At 42.5% G+C, this 16671-nt stretch overlaps 1 protein-coding gene across 1 annotated transcript in view; it reads left to right on the top strand.

Moving 5' to 3' along the window:
* Positions 1-16671, top strand: part of PHACTR3 (phosphatase and actin regulator 3) — a 207490-nt gene that overhangs the window by 33230 nt on the left and 157589 nt on the right. The window lies entirely within an intron of this gene.

Here is a 16671-nt window from a genome sequence, read left to right as displayed (position 1 = left end):
CCATGATAAGTAGACTTCCAGCTAACTAAAATCATGCCAAACCAGAGTTGTTGCCAGACCAGAGAGTGCTGGATTAGAGAGATTCAGATGGTAGTTTAAACTGATTGGGTTACATAAGAACATAAAACATAAGAATGGCCATACTGGGTCAGACCAAAGGTCCATCTAGCTCAGTAGCCTGTCTGCCGACAGTGGCCAACACCAGGTGCCCTCGAGAGGGTGGACCGAAGACAATGATCAAGCGATTTGTTTCCTGCCATCCTTCCCCAGCCTCTGACAAACAGAGGCCAGGGATACCATTTCTATCCCCTGGCCTTTTATGGACTTAGCCTCCATGAAATTATCTAGCTTCTCTTTAAACTCTGTTATAGTCCTAGCCTTCACAGCCTCCTCTGGCAAGGAGTTCCACAGGCTGACTACATGCTGTGTGAAGAAGAACTTTCTTTTATTAGTTTTAAACCTGCTACCCATTAATTTCATTTGGTGTCCTCTAGTTCTTCTATTATGGGAACTAATAACTTTTCTTTATTCGCCCTCTCCACACCACTCATGATTTTATATACCTCTATCATATCCCCCCTCAGTCTCCTCTTTTCTAAATTGAAAAGTCCCAGTCGTTTTAACCTCTCTTCATATGGGACCCGTTCCAAACCCCTATTCATTTTAGTTGCCCTTTTCTGAATCCTTTCCAAGGCCAAAATATCTTTTTTGAGGGTTAGATCCTCAGCTGCTGTAAATCAGAATTGATAACAGCAGCATGATGCCAATACACATCATCTAAGGATCTGGCCTGTTAGCCCAAAAATCAAAATTTATTTATGGTGGAACTATTTTAGATGTCATAGAAACAATAACTGATGTACTAAAACCACAAGTTATGTCAGAGAAAAATCCAGTTTTTCCTCTTAAGCTGTAGTCTGTTTTGCTAAGGAACACATTGAAACATTCATTTTTACTTTGAATTTAAAGTGAACGTGGATTGTTCAAAAGCACGATGCTTTCTTCGCTCATCTTAGAATCATAGAATCATAGGACTGGAAGGGACCTCGAGAGGTCGTCGAGTCCAGCCCCCCACCCTCAAGGCAGGACCAAGCTCCGTCTACACCATCCCTGACAGATGTCTATCTAACCTGTTCTTAAATATCTCCAGAGAGGGAGATTCCACCACCTCCCTTGGCAATTTATTCCAATATTTGACTACCCTGACAGTTAGGAATTTTTTCCTAACGTCCAATCTAAACCTCCCTTGCTGCACTTTAAGCCCATTACTCCTTGTCCTGTCCTCAGAAACCAAGAGGAACAAATTTTCTCCTTCCTCCTTGTGACACCCTTTTAGATATTTGAAAACCGCTATCATGTCCCCCCTTAATCTTCTTTTTTCCAAACTAAACAAGCCCAGTTCATGAAGCCTGGCTTCATAGGTCATGTTCTCTAGACCTTTAATCATTCTTGTCGCTCTTCTCTGTACCCTTTCTAATTTCTCCACATCTTTCTTGAAATGTGGCGCCCAGAACTGGACACAGTACTCCAGCTGAGGCCTAACTAGTGCAGAGTAGAGCGGCAGAATGACTTCACGAGTTTTGCTTACAACACACCTGTTGATACAACCTAGAATCATATTTGCTTTTTTTGCAACGGCATCACACTGTTGACTCATATTCAACTTGTGGTCCACTATGACCCCTAGATCCCTTTCCGCAATGCTCCTTCCTAGACAGTCACTTCCCATCTTGTATGTATGGAACTGATTGTTCCTTCCTAAGTGGAGCACTTTGCATTTCTCTTTATTAAACTTCATCCTGTTTACCTCTGACCATTTCTCTAACTTGCTAAGGTCATTTTGAATTATGTCCCTATCCTCCAAAGAAGTTGCAACCCCACCCAGTTTAGTATCATCTGCAAACTTAATAAGTGTACTCTCTATCCCAATATCTACATCATTGATGAAGATATTGAACAGTATGGGTCCCAAAACAGACCCTTGCGGAACTCCACTTGTTATCCCTTTCCAGCAGGATTTAGCACCGTTAACAACAACTCTCTGACTAAGTGGGGCCATGACCCATAACATTTTGCTTATCCCTAAACCTTATGGCCTACAGGGATAGGACTGAAAAAAAATCAAAGGCTGCAAGGAAAATTGTAATTGTCTCTTGAAGACTGATGAAAATAGGACTTTGATTTAGAATACATCCCTAAGACAGGTTCATCATTGTTATTAATTAATTAGTTTTTAAATGGAGAGCTATGTAATTTATACTCATTTAGAATGTGTCACTCTTAACAATTACCTGAAACCTTGACAAAATATTTTATATAAAAAAATAAGTTACCCAAACACATTTTAATAATTTACTTTGTCATTTTAATTTTCTGCTTGTTAAATGGGACTGACAACCTGGGCTATAGCCAGGTGGAGAGCCCAAGTAATCCACTCAGAACTACATCCTTGGGCATCCCCAAATTGAGGTTACTAGGTTGTATCAAATTATGGAGTGGTTCTGTGCCATGGACAAATGTTCACCTTGGTCTACAGTACAGATTGCACTCACTGTCACTTTTGGTTGATCAGATTTCAAACCACCAAGAACTGAAAGGCTAGCAATGTTGGCTGCTTAACTCAGGGTCGTCCTTAGCATTTAGGGGACCCTATGCAGTACTGTTAAACTGGTGCCCTTATGCCCACTGGAAACCTGGGGGTGAGGGGGATACTTTTTTAGGGATGTGATTTTATAATCTTCAGAAATACAGTAATAAAATATTAAAAAAAAATGTTAAACTAATGTCTTATAAATTAATACAGTAAATTCAGAAACTGACAGCATATATAAGTGGGGTTGGCAAATGTCTGTTAAATGGCTTCATTACCACTTGAATGGCTCTTTCACAAGTTCAATGTTCTGCTAATAGCTCTGGCAGGCTTTCACTTTTAAGTTAACCAGATCCTCACTGGAGGAAACAGAGCCACAGAAGAGGAATAGGAAGAGGCAGATGGGTGGACATTAAGACCCAGTGGTACCCCACATTTTTTGGGTGCCCTACACAGCTGCATATTCTCTGTACAGGTAAGAATGGCTCAGGTTTAATGCACTGTGCTACCACCTAGCCCCATGACACTGCAGCATGCATTTCTGCAGTCATTCTAGAGCACCAGAATCCATAAGGAATACCTGAAGGAGTGTCAGACATTCCTCTTGATGTTTTAGTGAAGGCTGCATACTCCCCACAGTCAGGTCTGTAGGAGTCAGAGAGAGGCAGAAGACGGGTGGAAAAGGCTGAACGAGGGCCCTACGCTTTATGGTGGTAATTGGGTTGCTCTGCTGACCTCCACACTTGTGACTGCCTGGGTCCTAGACCAGACCTTTTGGTCATCAGTCCTTCATCTTGTCTAATGGTGGGAAGCTTATTTCATATGGTAATAGGAGACACGCGCAGAATTAAGCCACGATGATAGGATCAGGCCCAGAATCAGATTTTTCATTTATAAAACATTTTAGAATAGAACAGGAGTTCTCAAACATCATTGGACTATGATCCCCTTCTGATGACAAGAATTACTGCCTGACTGGAGGTGGGAATAGGGTGAGAGAGGGGAAGCATGAGCCCACTCCAGGCCCGTTGTCCCAGGTGAGAGGGGAGGCCAAAGCCCAAGGACTTCAACCCCAGGTGGGAGCTCCTGTAACCTGAGACCTGCCATTGAGGCTGAAGCCCTCACAATTCAACCCAACAAGGCTAACACCAGCCCTGGCAAGCCCATTAAAATGGGGCCATGACCCATAACTTGAGAACTGCTGGAACAGAAGGCTTCAGGGGATAGTATAATCTCAAACCTGTTTTCATCATGCAGCCCCTAAGAACGGCACCTGTGCAGTGTTTTGCATATTGTGTCAGAGAATTCAAAGGTCCAGATCATCAGCTCATGAAGATTGGTGGCTGACATCACCAGAGCTGCACTTGTTTGCACCAAGTGAGGGTCTGGCCCAACATTTCCAAGAAAGGGTTATGTAATCTGTTTATGCAGTTGAGAGTAAGACTATTTGGAGAGAGCAGAGACAGTTTGTGCATCCCCCATGCCTGAAAGGGAACCAAAATAGAATGTGCTTGAAATAGCAGTATAATAGCAGGCTCTCATGGTGAAAGGCTTCCAGGCTGAAACTCCGTGTGTGGTGCTACGTCAGTTGGATCATTTAGGGAATCAGTCTGTTTTACTTTGCTCACGGATGGGTGGAGAGTTCTATTTTTACAACCTTTTTTAGAAAAGCTGAGGTCATGTGAGTTTCACATGTGAAGCTACACATTAGAACACCTAAATGAACAGAAATCTGGGGCACAAACTAACCTCCCCGCATTGAGTGTACATCTCCTGTAATCCTCTACCAGCCCAACCACAGAGAAGCTGTGCATTGGGCTGAGGGTGGACGGGTTTATGCTGTGGCTTTCAAAGCTTTCTTGGCCAGTGGCTGCCACAGATTCATTCTGTCAATATTCCCTCATTGCCTTAATATACTTCTCCTGTAGAAATACAGAAATATAGGGCAAGGCATGTAATAGGTTGTATTGGACCTCATTTGTCACTTTTCACGTATAGAAAATGCATAAAGACTTGGGTCCTTTGTTGATTGTCCTTCACTCCAATTAAGATGCATAGGTGTAGGTCAGAAATTTCAGAGTACCCACCTACTAGTCCCTTCCTCAGAATGGGTAGCTGGGGAGTAGGCAAAGGGAAGTGGAAACAAGAGAAGGTTTCTCTCCCCCCCCCCCCGGCCAGTGTTTTTTTTGTGATGGTACTGCCTGGAGCGTACCAACACCTCTGCATGCAAAAATCCAACAGTCAGCTGGGCCACATGTCTTAAAGGGACTGTGTCTCTTAAAAGGGCAATGCGGCCCCACCCCACCTTTCCCCCCCCCCCCAACAATTTTTTCTCCTGGAGTACCTGCACCTTTTTTTTTTAAACATAAAAAGCACTGCCCCCCCCCCCACACATACAGTGCATTTGCTGCCACTGGGAGCCCACCACAAATTATCCCTGATCCCACACAGCAAGGGGAAGCAAAGAGGGTGTTGTGCTTTGGAGGGATCTTTAAGGCATCTTTCAGGATGATGCAGTTGAGACTCTAGCCTTTTTGGCACCACCTACCCTAAAGTATATACATGCTCATATTCCAAGGAATAATTCAGGAAGTCATCAAGGGTCCAATTCTGCCACTTCTCCTGCCAAGTATTACCTTTATGAGATACACACTCCTGTTGCATAGAGAGCCACTATTAGTGTCATTATAGCTCATGGGTTCCCAAACGGGGGGGTGAAGAAATTCTAGAGAGGGTGAGAGGCGACCCAGCCCCCCCCCCCCCCCCCGTCAATCCCACCCCAAGATTTGCTGCTTTTTTGGGGGACGGGGGATGTAAGGGTTTCTCAAAAATCCAAAAGGGGGAACCACATAGCTGAATGTAACTCAAATGAGTGTCTCTCATATCACAACACATTGAAGTATATACCTAGGGGGGTTGTGGAATCCCCATCACTGGAGATTTTTAAGAACAAGTTGGCCTGCCAGTGGTGATGTAGATGGAGCGTGGTCATGGACTTGATGATCTCTAGAGGACCACTCCAGTTCTATGATGCCCTTCCAAAGGGCTATTATCCAGTATCTGCAAAGTCTCCCACAACAGAATTGTTTTGTTCCAGCAGTAGATACTGATTTCCCAAGTTATGTAATGCATTGCCTTGTTAACCAATTTAGATGCTTTAAAAGATAGTATGATTCTGAGCTGGCCTTGGTGCTGAATAGTTTGGTTCTTTTATTAAAGGGTGGCATAAAACACTGTCAAGCCCTCTGAGTATGAACTACAGTAGACACTTACTTTAGTTGTCATATTATGTTGATATTTCAATTTTATTACCTAATATGTCCAATTCCACACTCCAGAATCCCGACTGGGATTTGTGTGTGAAGGCTCCAAGAAGTGACACATGCAACAAATTACAAAAGCACAATAAAAGTGGTAAAACAAGATGATTCCTGTCAACATGGTTCAGATGTATCTATAGACTCATTTTAGAATCAAGCTATCACGAACTACAATAATTTTCACAGATTTAAATTCTCATAGCAATTGAAATGTTTCGCAGACTGCATTTCATAAGAAAATAATACAGTAAAACCTGTTGTCCAGCACGCTCGGGGATTAGGGCATTTCGGTTATCTAAAAATTCCAGTTATCTGAGGGTCCCATCAACCTAGGAAAAATAAATGGACAATAATAATAAAACTCAAGATTTTAAGATTGGTAGTTTTGTAGTGTGAGGCAGTTCGACTCTCATTTCTATTTACAGTAAAGATGATTAATACTTCTTAAATAAAAAATTGTTAAGCCAATCATGGTAAACCAAGCCAGGCCTGTGCGCCTGAAGATGTGACAGTATTGTGGCTGGGGGCAATGCCAATTAAAGTTTTCTGGTTAACAGAATGCTGGATAACAAAGGTTTCACTGTAGTTTCTTCTTGTCAACTATACAGTAATTTACACTGAGGCCCAGATTTTCACAACTGCATGCATAGAAATTCAGCACTGATTTGTAATTGATTGTTTTCTTGCTTGATCACTACAGTTCCATGTGAAAAATGGAACGTGTGAATTATGCACACAAATGAGGACCAATTGATACATATATACTTACAAAATCCTCCTATTACTAAAATCAAAAGAAGTTGTCTGGATAAGTAAAAAAGTGAGCCTCAAGGATGCTATAGGTTATGCTAGTTGTAGTAAAGGCATTTAGAAATTATAAGGAGCTTCTTGGACAATTTTGCAGGGTAAAGGAGAAATACAGCATATTAACACTTAAACCCTAACCTTCCAGGTACAGTCTAATAATGAAACAAACCCACCCCAAGAAACTAGTTAAAGCACATTGGTGGACATTAGGCACTAAAATCATTACTCTTTGGTATGTACTCATTATTCCTGAAATTCAGTCAAAATGAATCTGGCTTTGCACTTTCTTAGTTTACACAAGTTATTTTACCAGCCTGAACTGCCTAGTTGATAATTCATGGACTTTTAACCTTTTCAAACTTAGGTCAAATGGGATTTCGTTGAAGGTCAAAAGCATACATTTCTGCTTGAAGGTCAAAAGCATACATTTGGGACATCTGTCAAAATACAGATGAATAATTGATGGATAAGGATATATATTTTATTTATATGAGTTAAATAAAAAGATGCCAAGGTTCCTACTAAGGGAACTGACATTTTTTATTTCAAATAAAAATGCAATGATTGAAGTAATAGATAAAATGATGGAACTATGTCTCGTACAGGAGTTTGGTTATTTTCCAAGCACAATAAATTCTCTTTATTCTCTCAAAATAACAGAAGGCTTGTTGCTCCCCTTGTTCAAGTTGAAGCTAGTAATATAAAACCTTGATTGTTATATAGTTGCCTTCTTATAAAAGATTACTTGCATGTAGTTCCTCTCTCTCTCATGTTAAGTAGCACCTTATTCTGTAATCCCACTAAGTGGGACTATATACAGACCATGATACAATTCAGTGTTAGCAAGAATCTGACCCTTCTATTAATTACAGTCCCGTCCTTCAAAAACCATCTATGTTAGGAAAACATTAAGGTTGCAAAGTCTATTACACAAAATTGTGCTACCTTAATTTGCTCCTTTGTAGGTATACATTATGACAGTGAATATATGAACACACATTATTCTCTCCCACTTCTGCTGAAAGAACAAGCTGTGAGCACTAACCTGAGGGTTATTTCAGTTACTGGGTCAGTGTGGAGTGTCTCTCTGTGGACTGTCTCTCTGTGGACTGTTTGTGCCTTTGTTCCCTGGATCATCCTTGTTCACCTTTGTCCATCTTCTATCAGCCTTGTGTTCACCTTCTCCCTTTGTGATTAATTAGGGAGGGATCTAGGCGAGAAACTCTTAAAGCCAGAGGCTAAGCAACCAGTGGGAGCTAAGAAAATAGTGGAGTTTGAGGGGGAGTCATAATATAATTGCTATGGCTAGGAAGGGCCATATTGCCTGTGCCAAAACTGCTCCTATCTCCACCTGTACCTGTATCCAGACAGACATCTCTACCCAGATCCTGGTATGGATTTGCAGAGACTCGTGACCTGTATTTTCTACTCACAAAAAGCCAGGCTGAGGAGAACATCCAATGTGAAAGGTGCCTTCTTGTGGAGTTTCCCAGGAAGCAAGTGTGAAAAATTACAAGAGTGGCTGAGGAGCATCCGTGCCCATGAGGAATTCCTCAAGAGTATTCATATGGTGACATCCAAAGCTGAGGAAGTGATCCAATGACAAAGCACTGCTGTCTTACCACTGAGGGAGGAGGAGATATCTGTGTCCCATGGAGTGCACTGGCATGTGGTTACTTCCAGCAGCAGGCAATGCTCCATCGTTACCCTCAACCTACCCACCATGGTGATGGAGAACCATTATGCTGCCCTGACAATGAGAGATGAGGAATCACCCACTAAGGTGGAGAAGAAGTCATGTTCCCTCTCCCTCCTCACACACCCACTCCCAGCTGGGAAGTCTGTAGCCATGACTCCCAAGAGGAAACAAAGTAGTGATGGTTGGAGACTCTTGAGTGGACAGAGGTACCCATCTGTCACCCTGGTGTGGCATCCCGGGACATATACTGCCCATATTCAAGACATTATGGGAGGGATTGTTGAGGACCATCTGGCCCACTAGCTACTACCCCATGCTACTCATCCATGTAGGCCCTAATGATACATTGGAGTATGACCCTCAGCAGGTCAGATCTAACTACATGGCTCTGGGAGTACAGATGAGGGCATTTGGGGCGCTTTCTTTGATCCTTCCAGTCAAGGGTAAGGGCCCAGATGGAGATAGATCGATCCTGAAGGCAAATGCCTGGCTGTGAAGATGGTGCCATTAGGAGGGCTTCGGCTTCTGCAGCCCTGGGATACGGTTTCAGGAAGGGGGACTGCTAAGCAGAAATGGGGTTTACCTATTGAGGAAGGGAAAGAGCATATGTGGATACAACCTGGCTAACCTAGGGAAGGGGGCTTTAAACTAGGTTTGATGGGAACAGGTGACCAAAGCCCATGTTTTTGGCTTAACTGTGGAGATCTGGGAGAAGGATCAGAATTGGAGGAAAAGCATGGGCTGTAATAGGGATAAAGGAGAGACAAGAAAACTGTGTGTGTGCTGGGAGAAATCAAATAAGTATCTTAGATGCACATATGCTAATGTGAGAAGTATGGGGAATAAGCAGAAAACTCAAAATTCTAGTAAATGAACAACTTTGGCGTAGTAGCATCACAAAGACTTGATGAGATAATATGCATGACTGGAATATTGGGATGGAAGGGTATAGCTTGCTTAGGAAGGACAGGCAGGGAAAAAAGGGAGGAAATGTTTCCTTACATATTAAAATGTACACACTCATACTGAGGTTAAGACAGAAATGGGAGAGACTTGGTGAGAGCCTTTGGATAAGGGTTAAAAAAACCAAGGGAGCTGTCATGGTAGAGTCTACTACAAACCACCAAGCCAGGAAAAAGAGATGGATGAGGCTCTTTTTTTTAAATAACTAACAAAAACATCCAAAGCAGGACTTGGGGGGTAATGGGGGCTTCAGCAACCCAGACATTTATTGGGAAAAACAACACAGCCAGGCATAGACTATCCTACAAGATATTGGAACATACTAGAGACAATTTCAGAAGGTGGAGAAAGCTACTAGGGAAAAACTGTACTAGATTTGATTTTGACAAGCAGGGAGAAACTGGTTGTGAATTTGGAAGTGAAAGGCAGCTTGGGTGAAAGTGATCATCAAGTGGTAGAGTCGATGACTCTAAGGAATGGTAGGAAGGAGAACAGCAAAATAAAGACAATGGATTTCAAGAAGGCAGATTTTAGCAAACTCAGGAAGTTGGTAGGTAAGATCCCATGGGAAGAAAGTTTAAGGAAATAATTGAAACTTCCAACTGTCTTAACAAAAAAACATTAAGATCACAAGAGCAAACTATTCCACCATGTAGGAAAGATAGGAAGTATAGCAAGAGACCACTGGGGCTTAAGCAGGAGATCTTCAATTACCTATTTTTTTAAAAAGTTCTACAAAAAGTGTAAATGGGTCAAATTACAATGGTTGAATATAAAGAAATAATACAAGTATATAGGGCAAAATCAGAAAGTCCAAGCACAAAACCAAGATCAAATTAGAGACTTAAAGGTAACATGAAAATATTCTACAAATAGACGAGAAACAAGATAACCACCAAAGACAGGGCTGGGCTGTTAATGAAGAGGGAAAAACAAGAACAGAAAATGTGGATATGGCAGAGGTGCTTAATAACTTGTGTTTGTTTTCTCCAAGAAGGCTGATGGCAATTGGATGCCTGGAATAGTAGGATCAGAAGCTAAAATAAGGAAAGAACAAGTTAAAAACTACTTACACAAATTAGATGTCTTCAAGTCACCAAACCCTGATGAAATACATCCTAGACTACTCAAGTAGCCGACTGAGGAGATATATGAGCCATTAACTATTATTTCTGAAAGGTCATAGAAGATAGAGATTCCAGAAGACTGGAAAAGGGCAAATATAGTGCCCATCTATAAAAATGGAAATAAGGACAACCTGGGTAATTACAGACCATTCAGTTTCACTTCTGTATCAGGAGCAAATAATTAATGACTAAATTTGGAAAGAGCTAGAAGATAAAGGTGCTAAGTAATTGCATGGATTTTTTAAGAACAAATTATGTCAAACCAACCAGATAACTTTCTTTGATAGGGCAACAAGTCTTGTGGATAGGGGAAGTGGCAGATGTGGTGTATCTAGACTTTAGTCGGGCTTTTGATGCAGTTTTGCATGATCTTCTCATTAACAAGCTAGGGAAACACAATCTAGATGGGGCTCCTATAAGGTGAGTACATAACTAGCTGGATAACCTTTCTTAAAGAGTAGTTATCAGTGCTTCACAGTCATGCTGGAAGGGCATAATGAGCAGGTTTCTGCAGAGATCAATTCTGGTTCTGGTTCTGGTTCTGTGCAATACGTTCATCAGTAATTTAGGTCATGGTATAGAGACAGTACACTTATAAAGATTGCAAAAGATACCAAGCTGGATTGCAAGTGCTTTGGAGGATAATATGAAAATTCAAAATGATCTGGACACACTGGAGAAATGGTGCAAAGTAAATAGGGTGAAATTCAGTAAGGGTAAATGCAAAGTATTCCACTTAGGAAAGGACAATCAGTTGCACACATACAAAATGGGGAAATGACTACCTTGCAATGAGTACTGTGGGAAGGGATTGGGGAGAGGAGTTGTTTATTGGGTTGAATGAGTCAGCATTGTTGAAAAAAATAAGCAAACATCATTCTGGGCTGTATTAGCAGGAGGGTTGTATGCAAGACACAAACATTAATTATTTTGTTCTACTCTGCCAATTAGTCCTCACCTGAAATATTTTGTCCAATTCTGGGTACCACATTTTTCCAATTTGTCTGCATGTTTCCTGAAAAGTCCAGAAAACAACAACAAAAATGACTAAAGGTCTAGAAAACATGACTGTGATGGAAGATTAAACAAATCAATTTTTTCAGTTTGGAAAAGAAAAGACTGGGGCATGATAGCAGCTTTCAAGTACATAAAAGGGTGTTACAAGGAGGAGGAAGAAAAAATATTTTCCTTAACCTCTTATGACAGGACAAGACCCAAAGGGCTTAAATTGCAGCAAGGGAGATTTAGGCTGAATATTAGGGAAAAAACTTCCTGTCAGGGTGGTTAAGAACTGGAATAAATTGACCATAAAGATTTTGAAATTTCCATCATTGAGGATGTTTAATAGCTGGTTAGACAAACACTTGTTAGAAATGGCCTAGATAATATTTAGTTCTGCCATATGGGTGGGGGTCTGGACTAGAAGACCTCTTGAAGTCTTTTCCAATCCTATGGTTCTGTTTGTAGAAATACATTGGTGGATTATTAGAGTTACATCTGATCTTTTTTTCTGCTGTTACAGAATTTCTTCTAATCTGTAATGAATAAGTGTTTATTACTGAAGTAGCTAACAGAACAGTCCAAGCACTATAAATGCAATCAAATGAAAGAGCTTTCAGAAAACAGAAATGTCTCTTCAGTTTGGTGACAATTGGAGAACAAAGCTTTTTATTCTGCAGTCTAGGAGTAATATCATAGATAACAACTGGTTTTATGGACAAAAGTAGCAATTGTTCCAGTTTTCATTAATGTGCCTCTTTATGCATGTATTCACTGAACCAATAAAAGATAAAAGTCAAAATTAAATAAAAAAACCACTTAGAAGTAAAGTAGTTAAGAAAGGCTGAATAAGTCAGATATTTCATTGTCATTTGATATATCCCTCAAATGACATTACCCCCTCATCTTTAATAGGTTTTCAAAAAGTGTTCCTATTTCTATTTTAGGCATTCTAAAGGTGTTTTTTATTGTAAAAAGATGGTTCTCAAACAATCTGTACTGCCAGAGGCCGATCCGGCAGTGCAGAACCACTTCAAACATACAAAAACCCCTCCAAAATCCAAATACACCCTTGTAAATCAGACCTCTGACCAGCTAAACTGGGTGCATGCCCACAAGTTGCTTGTGCAAAAAAGGGTGAGTGTAAGATCTTGAGATATGGAATCAGCCTCAGTCTCGGAATGTGACATGTGACTGTAAATTAACTGGAATAGTTAAAAAAAGGTAGATCAGCCTGTGAAAGTTAAGAACCTTTCCCCTATTGCTAGATAAGAATTCTTTGGAATAGTAGTGAGGAACACTACTTGACTTCAATGGAAGCTTAGACATGTGCATCAGCAACAATTTTGACCCCTTATTCCTTAAATATAAGCCAAAGAAACATCCACTATCTGCCAAAAGATTTGCCTCTGGTGTCCAACCCAGGAATTCTTTGGCAAATTAGGTGCCCTTCTCCAAGTGCTAAGTTCCACAGAACATTTAAGCAAAAACTTTATTCCCTAATACTGAAAAGTTGCTTTGTAAGAAAAAAAAAAGCTAACAAATATCAGGAGATTTCAGCTTATTAAGATCTTTTAGGATAGGAACTTGCTTTAGAGATGATTTATCCCATTTAATTAATGTAAATTGCCAGAGGTACTATAAAGATGGAAACACATACAGTAGACCGCTGTAAGTCTCCTGAAAAAGCCAAAATTGAAAAGCACATCTTCTGTTAATGTTCAAAAGTTCCCTTTTATTTAATTTGCTGTCATAGAAAACCTGGTCCAAGTCATTTTGGGGTTTTGCTCATCACTAGCATGTTTTCAATAAATATGGATTTAGATTCCAGATCAGCAAAATGTTTGAACACAAGGATTCCTGTTGATTTTAATGAGTATTGATATAATTAAAATAAGCATACGTTGAACTAAGGCATGCAATTCAAGCTACGTGAATACAGCTGCTCCCCTAGTTACAACCGCCTCCACTTACGACCATCCGCACTTATGACCAAAGCAGTCATGAATGCAGATCTGAGTTACAAATGGCAATCCGCGCTTACAAACAGCGCAGTCGCCATGTAACTATGGGATCCGAGTTACGAACAATTCGCGTTACGGACCAAGTATTGGTTCGTAACTTGGGGAGCGGCTGTAGTGTAGCTGGAGTCAATGTACCTTAGATTGAATTATTGCAGTGTGAAGTCACAGGGCCAGGGCCCAACAGGATTGTGGATTCGCTTCAAGACAAAGTCGATTAGGGATAGATAGTTTTTATTAATCTCATTATGTCACTACTATTATAGGCTTAATATTGCCAAATGGTTACAGCTGCTGCAAAGTAATACAAATAAGCATAGGCAGAGCAATGCATAGAAGAGTAACAGGCACTTGGAAATGCTTATGCACGTTTATGGGAGTCCCGTTCTGGTTACTTTGCACCCAGTGGATGTGGCTCCAGCAAGGGGGATTCAGGACAGTCTTCAAGGTCTAGGTCCCTGTTGAGACTCAATGGGCATGGGACTTCCTACACTAGTTATACTACAGGGCTGTGTCTACACTGGCCACTTATTCTATAAAAGCAGCCGCTTTTCCGGAATAACTTGCCAGCTGTCTACACTGGCCCCTTGAATTTCCGGAAAAGCACTGACGATCTACTGTAAAATCATCAGTGCTTTTCCGGAAAAACTATGCTGCTCCCGTTCGGGCAAAAGTCCTTTTCCGGAAAACTGTTCCGGAAAAGGGCCAGTGTAGACAGCACAGATTTCTTTTCCGCAAAAAAGCCCCGATCGCGAAAATGACGATCGGGGCTTTTTTGCGGAAAGCGCGTCTACATTGGCACGGACGCTTTTCCAGAAAAAGTGCTTTTCCGGAAAAGCATCCTGCCAATGTAGATGCGCTTTTTCCGGAAATACTTATAACAGAAAACTGTTCCGTTATAAGCATTTCCGGAAAAGGATGCCAGTGTAGACGTAGCCCAGTTGTTTACTGGTTGTGCACATACCTGGCTCAACGCCATTCTTATCACTCTTATGGGCTGAAGACCAAGGTCAAACTTCTTTACAGTAGTTCCCAACTTTTGGGGGCTTCCGGGCATCCGGGGGCGGGGCTACTCACGCGCCAGGCACCCGGAGGTGGGGCCACACACACCCAGGGGGCGAGACCGTGCACGTGCCTGGAGGTGGGGCCACCCATACGGCGCGCACCTGGTGCTAGCACCACCCATGCACTGCACTCCTGGGGCCGATGCCTGTTCCGCACGCCCAGGGTTGGGGCTGCCCATATGCCGTGCACTGGGGCTGGAACAGCCCATGCGCCTCATGCCCAGGGGCGGGGCTGCAACCGCCCGTGTGCTGCATGCCTGGGGCCTGCGCCGCTCCTGTGCTGCGTGCCTAGGGCCAGTGCCACTCCTGTGCCACGCACCCAGGGCCGGCACAGCCCTCGCGCCACACGCCCGGGGCCTGCACCACCCATATGCCACGTGCCTGCAGCTGGCAAAACACTTGCACCACGCACCTCAGGGCAGGGCCACCCAAACTCTGCGCACCCGGGGGCTGTCACCGCGCATGTGCCATGTGCCCAGGGGTGGGGCTGGCCCCGTTCACTCAGCGGGCACACAGAAATGGCCTGGCAGGTGCCATGGCGCCTGCAGGCACCATTGGCTTATTAGTTTCCCAGCTCAAGGCACAGGTTAGAGATGTTAAAACCTAGCTACTGTTTGGGCTTGCAGCATCCCACAATATGCTAAGCTGGGTACAGCAGGAATGGAAACTTCCATCCCAGACCTACTAAGCTGCAGGACCCACATATGACTTTCATGTGACACATGGCATCTCCACTGTGGGCAGGGGGTCAATAGGAAAAACTCTTCTTTCAACTCCTTACTGTTCTCAATCTAGTGAAGTACCAGAGTTGACGGGAGCACCTTCAGCAGTTGATTTAGTGGATCTTTGCTAGCAGATACTGACAATGTGGCCACAAACCTGGACCACTAACTGCTGGCTTAGCATGGAAAGGTGTCTTACTGTGGAGGACGGAATAAGGCAGTACTCCTCAGGAACCATGTGAGAAGGATTAAAGAGTTTCTCTATGGGTATGTCTAGACTACAGAGGTTTTTCGAAAAAAGTAGCCTTTTTTCAAAAAAACTTCCCGAGTCTAGACTACTGCCACGTTCTTTCAAAAGTAAATCAAAAGAACGCAGCAGTTTTTTCAATCACGGAAAACCTCGTTTTACGAGGAAGAACACCTTCTTTCAAAAGTGCTCTTTCGAAAAAAGGCGCTAAATAATGCAAACTGTGCTTTTTCAAAAGAGCATTCAGACTGCCTGGGTGCTCTTTTTCGAAAAAGTGGCTTGCTTTTTCTAAACTAAAGTATCTTTCGAAAAAGCCACTTTTGAAAGAGGCTTGCAGTCTAGACATAGCCTCAGAGAGCTTTATGGAGATGTGCAAGGAGGATTTCCATTCCATCTCCAGACAAGTTAACAAGCTATTCCAGTGAGCCCCTGCTGGGTAGACATAGTGGCTGCCACAGATCATACCCAATTGCCTTAACCCATGTTTAGCAAGATAAACAAAATGTAAACTCGCCAGAAGTGTCCTACCCAGGATCAGTGTCTGAGTGAGACATCCTGGGAGGAGGGGATTGTCTCCAAAGTTATAAAGAGTTCTTGATTCTCAGTGACCTCAGTTGCTCTGCTCCCCTGCTAACCATTCTCCTCTTCCATGCTGCTGCCTGAGTGTCTTGGGGAGGAATCCACGGACTTGCTAGGGAAGCTAGTCAAGCCTCCTTCCCCCTCAAAGATCACATGCAGCTGGTTGTAGAAATGGCATGTTTGTGGTGATGCTCCAGACCATCCATTTGTCTCTATCTTTTGATAAAACTGCTTCCGCTCCTTTATTTTCATGTGACACTGCTGGGTGTCCCTGGCATATCCTCTCCTCCATACCCCTTGCCATCTTGGCATAGATATCTGCAGTTCTTTTGTTGGTTTGTAGTTCTGTGAAAACAGATTCCTCTCTCTTCACAGCAGTGAGGTCCAGGACCTTATGCACACTCCATGCTAATGCTCATCTGCAACCTTGGGAACTCATGGAACTTGAAATCATGGTCAGGTGTGCTACCTTCTTGTAAGTGTGCTCACAAAGCTGGCCACACAGGAAATAATATTTCGCTTTTCCTAGGGCT

This window comes from Pelodiscus sinensis, chromosome 17, assembly GCF_052426305.1.
Source record: "Pelodiscus sinensis isolate ZL-2025 chromosome 17, ASM5242630v1, whole genome shotgun sequence".
NCBI classification, from domain to species: domain Eukaryota; kingdom Metazoa; phylum Chordata; order Testudines; family Trionychidae; genus Pelodiscus; species Pelodiscus sinensis.
Note: the sequence above shows the minus strand (reverse complement) of the source record. Positions and strands in the feature narration are given on the sequence as shown.